Source organism: Nicotiana sylvestris, chromosome 5 (genome assembly GCF_000393655.2).
Source record: "Nicotiana sylvestris chromosome 5, ASM39365v2, whole genome shotgun sequence".
In the NCBI taxonomy this organism is placed as follows: domain Eukaryota; kingdom Viridiplantae; phylum Streptophyta; class Magnoliopsida; order Solanales; family Solanaceae; genus Nicotiana; species Nicotiana sylvestris.
This window is the reverse complement of record NC_091061.1, coordinates 62,258,025-62,270,868: the sequence shown is the minus strand read 5'-3', so window position 1 is coordinate 62,270,868 and position 12,844 is coordinate 62,258,025.

Here is a 12,844-nt window from a genome sequence, read left to right as displayed (position 1 = left end):
ATCCACACATACAGCTAAGTCCACAATATTCATACAAAGCTATTGAACTATCAAAACTCTATTCGGGTATCGTCTATACAAAAGTCAAACTCCCGTTAACTCCTACAGATTAAGCTTCCAACCTTGAGACAAAGTGTCCCAATTCATTCCGAAACCTCACTGAAACCAAACAATTCACCCCCACAAGGCACGTAACCACAAACATACATATATAAAGCATAAAATAGGGAACATGGCTAAAATACTCAAAACGACCAGTCGAGTCATTACAATGTTGGGTAATAAAAATCAGATCTTGCACCATATTTTGAGTTTTTCAGCAAGATGCCAGATTTATATGGTCATGCAAATCGCAGCTGATTGAGCAAAAACATTTCTATATGATATCACATTGTTAGAGATTTTTTAATATAATCCAGATTCTAGAAGTCAATAGACTGAACACAAAGGGAGATTGAAATGTTTGGCTCTATATAGAGTGACTTCACCCTACATATTACACTAATAGAGGGCTAAGTCAAAATCTCCAATCAAGAGAGAATTTAGATGACAACCGGAAAGTCAACAGACTTCTTCATAATGCTAAATTTGACTCCACATTTAACAGTAAAAATGCATTAAAATGTTACCTACCAAATTTGAACACACCACTTGCTTCTCCAGCAAAGCTCCAACAGACAATTGCAACACCTATAACAGGAGTAATAGCTGACATCAGATGAACTGCAAGAGCAAGCAAGCGTCTATTTTTTTTGTGACAATGGTAAAGTAGTAGCAAGCAAGCATATTTATGGAAAAAATTAAGAGAACAAATCGATCTAATATTATGACTTCAAACTAGAGTGTGAACGAAACGATGATTCTGTGACCAGTTCAAGACAAGACAAACGATGTGATAAAGCAGTGGAAAAAGTGTAGTTCTCAAACAATTTGCAACTACCCGATAGGTTGATTTGAGTTCTAGCATTCCGCTTCATGATTTGAGATCTCAAATAACTTTATTTGATGATTTATGATTTGTGTGCATAGATCAGCTTGATTTCTGGAAGGTTTAGATGTATTTTTATAAATAAAATGTAGATTAAAATCGAGTAACAGGGACATCGAATTTGTGTACCTGTTAACAACAATGGAAATTTTTATAGAATCAGTTCCAATCAATTACTCGAATCTGACTTCGTCTCTTTTGGAAACGAAATTCTTGTTCACGAACTAAATAGCTTGTTCCTGTTTATCACATTGTGTTTCTTTTCTTAGGGAGAATCTCTATTGAGGAGAAAATATATAAAGGATTGAGAGAGAGGTTTCAGAAAAAACTGCCACTCACACAAATTGATAGCACGTTACATTAATTTTAACGTGCAATAATTTTTTTCTTTTATTTATTTGTGTTTTGAATTCCCTAGGTAACCTCTTTAAGGTTTTATCTCCTCTAAATGGGTAGGGTCAATCCATATGGGCGACCTATGACCCAAACCAAATATCTAACATCTCCCACTTCGCACATGATGGACTAGACCCAAACTAGTGCCATGTGAATAACACACATAATTCATACTTGTAAATAGTTCGTACGACCTGCGAGCACTAAGAGATACAATATTCTTACACCCTTTAAGGTTGTTTAATATCTCTATGTAGAAATCTAATCACATGCGAAAAGGATTCACTACTACCATGAGGATCTTATTATTACTCACAATACCCCAGACATTGTTGGCTACTCTAGTAGCTAGTTATCCATTCCCTCATCCTCAAAAAAAGGTTAACTCCAATTCATATATAACATTATATCCACAATTACACCCAGTACCATCATGGCAAGTGTAATTGTCGACCTATGAATGCAAGTTAAATTACAAAAAAAATGGTTGTCTTCCCTTTCTACTCGAATCTTTCCATTCCAAATCAACCGCTTCCCTAGACATGCACTGAATTGCCGAATCACTCATGACTATTAGTGACATGCTAAATTAGAAACACTGATTGGAACTTCAAGAGACAATAAAAGGTCAAAGGGTATTCCAATTAACGTTAATATAACTGTCACGACCCAAAACTAACCGTCGTGATGACGCCTATCGTGGAACTAGGCAAGCCACTACTCAACCATTTCAACACAATAAAAGCTTTAAAAATATACACTAAAGCAACTAATATTTAAGAAAAACCTTTTTATAACATAAATAAACCCGCAATGCAATACAAATCTCTCCAAAAAATCAGAGTGTCACCGAGTACATGAGCGTCTATATAGGGATACAGTCTACTACAATGTCTAAGGAGTAAGAACTGAACTACAACTAAAGATAATGAAGGAGAGTCAAGGCCTGCAAACACCATGCAACTACCTCGATAGTCTCCCAAGATCTTGAATCCTCACTCATCAGCCGTCGTGACTGGAAGCACCTGGGCTTGCACACGAGGTGCAAGGTGTAGAGTGAGTACAACCAACTCAATAAGTAACAAATCCAAACTTTGGACTGAAAGTAGTGACGAACTCAACCAGCACAGTTCAATATCGAAATAATAGTGAATAAACATAGACATGCTTTCAAGTTTGATAAATAACTCAAAACAGTAAAATCGATCAAATATGAATGATATGAAGAATATAACTCCTCTACTTTTACATGCCAATATACATGTTGTGTATGATGCACCATGCTGATAGCCTCATGTGCTCACACTATCAAATTCTCAATCACTCAGTACTGTATATGGCCCATACGACCCAAGAAAGATCCATCCCAAACTATATACATCACTGACCATCGTTCATCCAGTACTAAGTAGGGACAATCCAACCCTTGGAGAAAATCCATCTTCAAGTATATAATGCTTCGGAGACGATCTATGTCCAAGGAAGATCCATCACTCAATATAATCAATCGTGCTCACTAGGAGTGTGTGAAAACTCCGTAAGGGCTCCTTCAGCCCAAACGGTATCATAAATCAGTATAATCGCTATGACATGCAGCCCGATCTCATAAATGCCATTCATAATCAGGCCCTCGGCCTCACTCAGTCATCAATCTCTCCAGTCTCACTCACGGGCTCACAATGTCATGAAACTAGCCTAAAAATAATGATATTATGTATCAATAAATAACAATAGAGAATGAGATGTGATATAAAATGAATGAATATGATTGAGTATGAAATATCAATGAAATCAACAAGACAACAGTATAAAACGACCACTATAGGTCCCAACAGTACCGACATAAAGCCTAAACATGATATCTAGCATGATTGACAACTCAATTACTTTATCGCATGATGAAAACACGGATATCAACAAGATAGAACTACTATATAGTGCCATGGAATCGACCAGGTCACAATTATCACATGCGTCACCTCAATACCAATCACATAACACATAATCCAGGGTTTCAAACCCTCAGAACCATGTTTAGAAGTGTATCTTCCCTCAATCCAACCAAAACTCTACCCCAACATGCTTTTGCCTCGTAAATCGGCCTCCAAATGACCTGAATCTAGCCACAAGCAGTACAATACAATCGATACGGGCTAAAGCAATAAATTTTACAAGAAATTACGAAGTTATATCTCAAATCCGAAATTTGCTCAAACCCGGCCCTGAGCCCACATCGCGAAATCCAACAAATATCACAAATACGGAAGCCAATTCAACCATGAGTCTAACAAAACCAAATTTACTCAAATCCGATAACAAAATCTCATTCAAAACCTCAAAAATCTAGCCCACGAACTCTTCCTCATTTCCCCCAATTTCCCATCCCAAATCAAAAATTTAATGGTAGAATCAAAGGCATAATCATGGAAATTAACCAAAACTTGATAGAAATCACTTACTCCAAACACCCACGTGAAAATCCCTCCAAAAATTGCCTTCTACCGAGCTAACAATTCAATTTTGTGATATGAACTTGAAACCCTCAATTTTGAATCTTTTATTCTGCCCAGTGTTGCCTTCATCGCGAACGCGACCTTCCCCTCATGTTCGCGTAGAACACTCTGACTGCCCCTCAAATTAACCCTTTGGGAACATGTCCACTAACTCGCGAATGCGAAGCTTTGCTGACCCTACTCATCGCAAACGCAGCCTTACCCTCGCGAACGCGTAGACCAATAGCACGGGGTCCCCAGCTGCCTCTTTTCTTCTTCGCGAATGCATCCCCCATCTCGCATTCACGATGTACTCTCAGTCCAAACCTTCGCAAATGCGTCCTCTTCTTCGCGAACGCGAAGAACAAATTTTCCTCAGCTACCAGATGCCCTTCGCGAACCTGAAACCACTCTTGTGAATGCATAAGAGGAAAGCAGAACAATTACACTTGTAGTCTTCAGCCATCAAACCAAGTCCAAAAATGATCTGTCAACCATCCGAAACTCATCTGAGGCCACCGGGACCTCAACCAATCATACTATCAAGTCCTAAAAAAGGGTACTAACTTAGTCGAGCCTTAAAATCACCTCAAACAATATCAAAAATACGAATCGTACCCAATTCAAGTCTAATAAACTTTGAAATTTCAAAATTCTACTAATGACGCCAAAACGTATCAAATCATGTCCGATTGACCTTGGATTTTTCACACAAGTCTCAAATGACACCACGAACCTACTCCAACTTCTGAAAATCCAATCCGACCCCGATATCAAAAAGTCCACCACCGATCAAACTTTCCAAAATTTCAACTTTTTGACATTTCAAGCCTAATTCTTATACGAACCTCCAAATCACAATCCGGACTCGCTCCTAAGTCCAAAATTACGTAACAGAGCTAATAGAACCATCAAAACACAAATCTGGGGTCATTTACACATAAGTGAATATCCGATCAACTTTTTCAACTTAAGCTTTCAATTATGAGACTAAGTGTCTCAATTCATTCCAAAGCTCTTCGTACTGAACCAACTAATTCGGTAAGTCATATAACAATTGTAAAGCATAAAAGTTGCAATAAATGGGGGAACATGGCTACAACACTCAAAAAGACCGGCTGGGTCGTTACAATAACCTTTTTGGGATCTCACACAATGAAGAAGCAGGGATTCATTCTTCCATTATCCCACTAGTCGATAGCACACATGGTATGAAACACATGTTATGATGTTCTCACCTTATATTGGAGCGTATGTCTTATTCTTTTAATCATTCAACACCGTACAGATCTTGGAATAGACAACTCCAAATGTCTAACCCGAGTTTCACACTTCAATAATCCTTAAATCCAACTTTTTGGAGAATTCGCATCTGGCTTACAAAATAAGTCATAATCGAATGGTAAAATTTGTAAGTATGACTAGTTGTCAAGACCGACCTCTACAAGTAAATATAATCTATTATTATCCAAGGTTCTATAAGGTTTCATCTCTTCACGATTCTTAAAGTAAGAGGCAGTTGCTCGTGTGAGAGAGCCAATCTCGCGACTTGTTTGGCACACTTTATCAACAAAACATCATCATATGCGTACGAGATATAAGCATAATTTCAAGAGTCAAATATTGATGAGCATATTATAATAAAAAAAGTCATTTTACAATACATAAATATGTTCATATTCTTCGCAAACCAAGATCCATAACATGTTTCTCAAACAGGTCTCTAGATTTCGTCTTTGTAAAAGGATCGGCTATCATGCTTTGCATAGGAATGTACTGTAAATTTATCTCTCCACTCTCTACCATGTCTCTCACAAAGATATACTTGATGTCAATGTGTTTGGTCTTGCTGTGATACTTAGAATCTTTTGTGTATGCAATAGCCACTTGACTATCACAATAAAGAGTCATGGGACCCTGAGAATTCTTTGTATTATCCAAATGTTCAAAGAATTTCTTCAACCAAACAGCTTCTTGTACGACAGATGCATAAGCCACGAACTCAACTTCCATCGTCGAAAGGGCAGTACAAGTTTGTTTCTTACTTTTCCATGAAATAACACCACCATTAAGTAAGAAAGCATAATCAGATGTTGATTTTCTATCATTCCGGTCACCAGCACAATCAACATCTGTATATCTTCTCAAGTATAAATTATTTCCACTATAACATAGTGAATAATCTGCAGTTCCCTTCAGGTATTGGAAAATTCTCTTCGCAGCTTTCTAATGATCTCTTCCAGGATTAAATTGATATCTTCTAACCAAACCTACAACATAACAAATGTCTGGGCGAGTACATATCATAGCGTACATCAAGCTCCCAACAACACTTGAATACGGACATCGAGACATGTCTTCCTTTTCATTTTCACTCTTGGGACACATTTCAAGGCTTAAAGTTTCACCTCTCACTATAGGATTATCCATGGTTTTGCAACTATTCATGCGAAAACTCTCCAAAATGTTCTTTATATCTGTTTCATAAGATTGACTCTATAACTTTCTAGAGTAGTCTCTTTGGATCTTAACTCCAAGGATATAGTCTGCCTCACCCATATCTTTTATGTCAAATGACTTTGACAGCCATGACTTTATAGTTTTCAAATGCTACAAATTGTTTCTGGCAAATAAAATATCATCCCCATAAAGAGAAATAATTACAAACATCCCATTGAACTCTTCACATAAATTCAGTGGTCTTCATTGTTTATAGTGAAATCATATGAGATCACCTCCTTGTGAAATATCAAATACAGTTGCCTTGAAGATTGCTTCAGGCCATAAATAGATTGTAACGACCCGACCAGTCGTTTTGACCTCTAGCACATCGCTCAAAGGTTTTAGGCCTTGAGTAGCTTCACTTCATATACTATGACTTGTACGCATGGTCGGAATTGAATTTCAAAACGTTCGGAGTTGTTTAGGAAGGAAAATTCTTAATTCGGAAGATTTAAGTTGGAAGAGTTGACCAAGGTTTAACTTTCGAGCAAACGAACTCAAAATTGGGATTTGAAGGCTCCAATAGGTTCGTGTGATGATGATATCGGACTTGGGCATATGTTCGGGTTGAGTATCGGGTAATCCGAAAGTATTTTGGTGCTTATTGTAGAATGGTAGCGTTTTGAAAGTTTAAGAATTTCTTATGTTTGGTTTGAAGTGGAATTTGGTGTTATGATATCCGTTTGGAATTTCGAGCCTTGAAATAGGTTCGTATCATGATTTTTGACTTACACGTAAAATTTGGCATCATTCCGGGACGTTTAAGTGTAATTCAGGCGCGTTTGGCAATGTTTAAAAATTAAAAAGTTTAAAGAAGGGTTTTGGCCGTTGATTCATGGAATTTGATGTTGTTGATGTAATTTTAGGCCTCGAGTAGGTTCACTATACATTTCGGAACTTGTTGGTATGTTTGGATGGGGTCCTAGGGGCCTCAAGTTTGATTCAGATTAAAATTGGAGTGAGAATTTGGCCTTATGCAAACTTTGGTGGCAGCAGATCTGGTGTAGCCGCACTTGCAAGGTTTTGGCTACAGGTGCAGAGCCGCAAAAACAGTCAAGGGGGTCGCAGAAGCGGTTATGAGCAAGACGCCTGGTCGCGCAGGTGCGGGCTGTTGGTCACAGAAGCGGAAAGGGGCCTTGGGCTGAAGAAGCACAGAAGCGGACTCTTGTCTGCAAAAGCAAATTGCAATGATACTATAGTGTAATATGATATTGATAAATGATGATAAGGTGGGGTCAGGTTGCGCTCCACAATGGATTGTGTATGTTGTAATTGTTGTTGCTGTTATGTCTTGTGTGAGTCATGCATCCTACGTGAACTGTTGCATTACTTCAATGTGTCAACTTGTGCTTCTATGGTTACTTGGTGAACTAATTTTCAAGATGAACTTACTGCATAGAGTCATTATATATATAAAGCAAATATACCACTAGGCAATTGCCTAGTGGCTAATATATATATAAATATCCTAAAACTTGGGTCCAAAGCTTACAAGATGTTCAAACCAATATAAAATATTTGACCTACTACTAGCTAGTACTATGAATATAAAAGCTAATACTAAATTATTAATGAACCAGCTATTACACATGATAGAGATGAATGCTTCCAACTCCAAGTTGTGTAATTGAATCCAATAACCAAGTGCAACTACCAAGTACCACCTCTAAAGCTCTCACCAGGCGCCAAGGTATGCTTTTTATTGAACAAACGTCCAATGAACAAGGCTACTGTGGATTCCCAATACTTGCACCGCTGATTTGAAGTAATCCAGAACTGATAAACAAGTGTGTTATTCCATCTTCATCTCTTAATACTTGATCTCCATTTCCAAAACTTGCGATCTTAAACATCATTAAATGGTAGATTAACTCGACATTGCCAATGATGTTCCTATATAGTTTTGGACCATATCTGATTTATTAGTAAATAAATATCATGTATTAACTTCACATCTCCATATTGAGTGCAATAACACACTAATACCACTAGATAATTCTCAAGAAATACACGACATAGTGATATATGAAGCAACAACTGGTCATGAGAAATTTCTAGGCAAAGGACTATGTCCATTTCAAGAGAACTATGTCTACTAATGAAACTGATGAATTTAGGATGGATAAAGTACTGCCTACTTGAGGCATGAGGAAAATATAGTGTTTTCTCATCTCCACATTGAGCATGCTTGCATACTAATATCACTGGACAATGATATGACACTATACTCCAACTAATAAGAACATATTCAAGTTGTACTATTCCTTGAATTTCTTGTGAATAGATATCCTCCATTTTATAATCCAACACCAAAACTTCAGAACCCAAGAAGTGGATTATATGTGAAGACATACAAAGCTGTGAATAAATGCAGTAGAACCAAATCACAGCTAGTAGAAACCTTATACTTTTGAACTCATGCTGGACCCTATGAGATGCATGCTTGACTCCATGGTTCTGTATGCTGTTAAACCACCCCCAAAATGATCATGATAACATGCTAATACCACTGAGAAGTAGTCTAACACCACACAAATATTACACACTACAATACAGTAGTCAAGCTCATGCCATTTGATAACAGTTATGAAAATTAATCTGGAGCCTTCCTCTTTGCTATTCTCAAGGTTGAGTAATCTCCTCCATGCACTTGGAAATTCAGATAATGAGTTAAAGATTGTTGTACCTACATAAGAAATAGCTATATTAGTTATATAATCTGCCAGTGTGTTACGCTCTCTTAGAACATGTTGGAAGATCACATTTAAACTCTCCTTCATCCGCCTGATCCTTTTCACCTCCTTTCCTATATTCCATGATGTTTCCCATTAACCTTATATGATCCTTTTCATTACCAAAGAATCAATCTCTACAATTAGAGGATGCAACTGCTGATCAAAACAAAATGCTAGTCCTTCAGCTATTACCTTAACTTCTGCCACAATATTAGTTGTATCTTCTATCTACTCTGCCCTAGCTAACACCAAATCTCCTTCACTATTATGCACAAAAAGCCATAAAAACTTGGTCCTGGATTTCCCCTTGATGCACCATCAGAGTCACATTTGAACTATCCTTCATAAGGTGATTGCCAAGCCACTCTCTTGGTCACAACATATGGTTTATACCCTTCAAAAAATCTGATCATGTCTGGCCATAGTTATGGAATGTGCGTCAACCAGGGATACCTTACCTTTGCTAGATTATGTAGTGCCTTGTTCACTTCATAGATTACCCTACTTCAAAACACTATACCTCCATGTTTCATAATGTTTCTCCTCTTCCAAAGCTCCCATGTTATCACTGTCGAAACTGCCTAGAACAAAGGCTTGAGTTTTGGACAACTATCCACATTCCACCATACACTTATAATTTGATGAATCTGGACTAGATTCTCTACTATACCTATTGCCTGCATAAATGTCCTCTTCACCCTATCAGTTGTTGCACTTGTTAGGAATAAATGTTGAAAAGAGTCCTCATGAGGCTGAGTAAAACACCAATATTTTGACGCCACCATGTGTCCACTCCTTCTCCATAGATCATCAGTAGGGACTTTGCCTTTCCATAGTCTCCACAAAAAGAAGGATATTTTGAAAGGCAGTCCCTTAGTCCACAGCAGCTTGTATTCAGAATTTATAGGTGCTCTATGCCTCAAGATTTGCCATGCACTATTTACTGTGAATCTCTCTGAAGCTGTAGGCATCCACTTAGGTGTATCCCAATATTCATCATTGTTTTCAAAGAGAACATCCTGTCTAATGTTTTCTGCAATATCTATTGGAAATGTTTGTTCCAATAGCTGCTCATTCCAATCATCTCCCTCTCTCAATTCAGCCACCTCCTAGAGTTTTTCATTAATGTGAAACTCTGGTGGAACAACATGATATAATGCCCATAAGCCTATCTTGTTCTCTTGCCATATATTGGTAGATCCTCTATTCATTTCCCATAGGATTTAATGTTCCCCTTCTTCCCTTGCTTCCAACATCTTCCTCCATACATGTGAACCTTTCCTAAATTAGACTACAATAGGTATTTCTTTTTTGCAATATTTGTTCCACATGAAATTTGACAATAGTGATTTGGTAGTTCTAAGCTTCCACCACAATTTAGCAAATAATGCTTTAGAGACATCAACCAAAGATCTAAAACCTACACCCCCTCCTCCTTAGGTAGGCATAGGTTTTGCCATTTTGTCCGATGTCTACTCATGCCTTCTTCCCTATTGCTCCAGAAAAACCTAGCAAAGGTTTTGTGTAAGTGTTCAAGCACATTATTAGGTGGATTAATACAGAAAGGATGTATGCAGGCATGCTTTACAAAACACTATATATTAATGTAGCTTTTCCCCCATAAGACAGAAGCTTCCTTTCCAAGAATGTAGCTTTGCCTTCACCTTGTTCATCAGATCATTATAGTGGTCCTTTATTCTTCTTGTATAGAAAATAGGGCTACCAATATAGGTGAATGGAAACTCACCTCTTGCTAAGCCTGTAATATTCCTCATAGTATGCCACAATGATCCAGCTACATTAGAAAGCTTATAATAGGAACTCTTTGCCTTGTTTATCATCTGGCCTAAGGTGTGTTCATACTTACTCAAGACTTCCATAATATTTTCTAAGGAATATGAATCAACAGATGCAAAGATGATAGTGTCATCATCATATGCTAAATGGTTAAGAGGATCAGTCTACTTAGGCATGCCAAACCCCTTAAATTTCTTATCCTCATCAGCTTATTCAATGATCTAGACAACACCTCCGCTAAGAGTATGAATAAGGCGAGTAACAATGGATCTCCCTGCTTGATTCCCCTTGTGGAATGAAAGAAACCTCTTGCTTGTCCATTAGTCAACACTGAATACTAGCAATTAGATTCCATACCATGTTGATGAACCATTCCACAAATCCCATATTCCCTAGCAAATGCATCAAACATATCCATGATACCCTATCGTATGTCTTTTACATGTCTAGCTTGATCACCACATTAGCAGGTTTGCCTCTCAGTCTTATATCAGTGACAATCTCTTGTGTTTACAAAATGTATTCAAAGATACTCATTCCTTTGACAAATCCTGATTGATTTGATGATATCAAAGAGGGTAGTATCTTTTCCAATCTATCATGCACCACCCTAGAGAACACCTTGTTGATAAAATTACTTAGACTTATTGGCCTGAGATCAGAGAAAGTCTCAACCCTAGGCTTTTTAAGAATCAGTACAAGGTTGGTAGGTGCAATAGATTTAGGCAATGATCTTCCCTCATAAAAAACCTGCACCATTTTGTAGATATCATCTCCTACAATTTCCCAGCATTCCTGAAAGAACACACCTGAGAAGCAATCAGGACCACTAGCACTCTCCCTATTTAAAGCAAATACTGCCCCTTTAACTTCATCCCTATTAAGCATTTTGCAAAGCTCTACATTTTGCTTATTAGACACCATAGAAGGGACATTGTTGAGAAGTTCAAATGATGTAGGATCAGCTTGTTTTGTGAATTGCTTCTAAAAGAAATCTACTGCAGCCTCAGCCATGTGATCTTGATTTTCAATCTAATCACCTTTACTGTTTTGAATTCTCTTCAGTTGCAACTTCTATCTTTTGCCATTGACATGATTGTGGAAGAACCTTGTGTTCCTATCACCTCCAGCAAACCAATTTATGCATGTTTTTTGCTTCCAATATAGTTCCTCAATGCTAAGATACTTCTTCAATTCAGCTTGTGCCTTTTGGAGCACAATCCTGTTTTAAATAGTTGGCTCTTCTTCAAATAGAATCTCCTTCACTCTAACAATATCCTCCCTAATGGCTAGTTGTTTGAAAATGTCTCCATAGGTCAACTTACTCCAATGCTATATTTTACCATCTTCATCTTCTGCTTCAACATTAAGAAGGGATCCCCAATAAAATCAGCTAGCCAATTCTGTCTAACAACCTCCTTATAGGAGTCATGATTTCCCAGAAGTTGAGAAATTTAAAAGGCTTCACAAATTGCTTTGCATCATCTCCACATTTCATCAACAAAGGTTCATGATCTAAGCATGTTCTTATAAGGTATACCTCTATATCCGGAAAGATATTATGGAAAGGTAGGTTGATAAAGATCCTATCCAACCTCTTAAAAATACACTCTACATTAGGTCTTCCATTCCACCATGTAAAAGGACTGCCTTTGTAACCAAAATCAAATAATCCACATGAGTTCATACAGAAAGAAAAATCCTCATATTCTGGAGGATATACTGTAAGGCCACCTATATTTTCATCTTCACATAATAACACATTGAAATCTCCCCCAACCAACTAAGGTAATTCCATGTCACTAGCAAGATAATACAACTTGTCCCACAATTTCAATCTCTAAAGTGATGAACATTTAGCATACATAAATGTCATCATGATGTGCTTACCAATGTCTTGATGATAGACCTTGATAGTCACCTGCTACTCAATA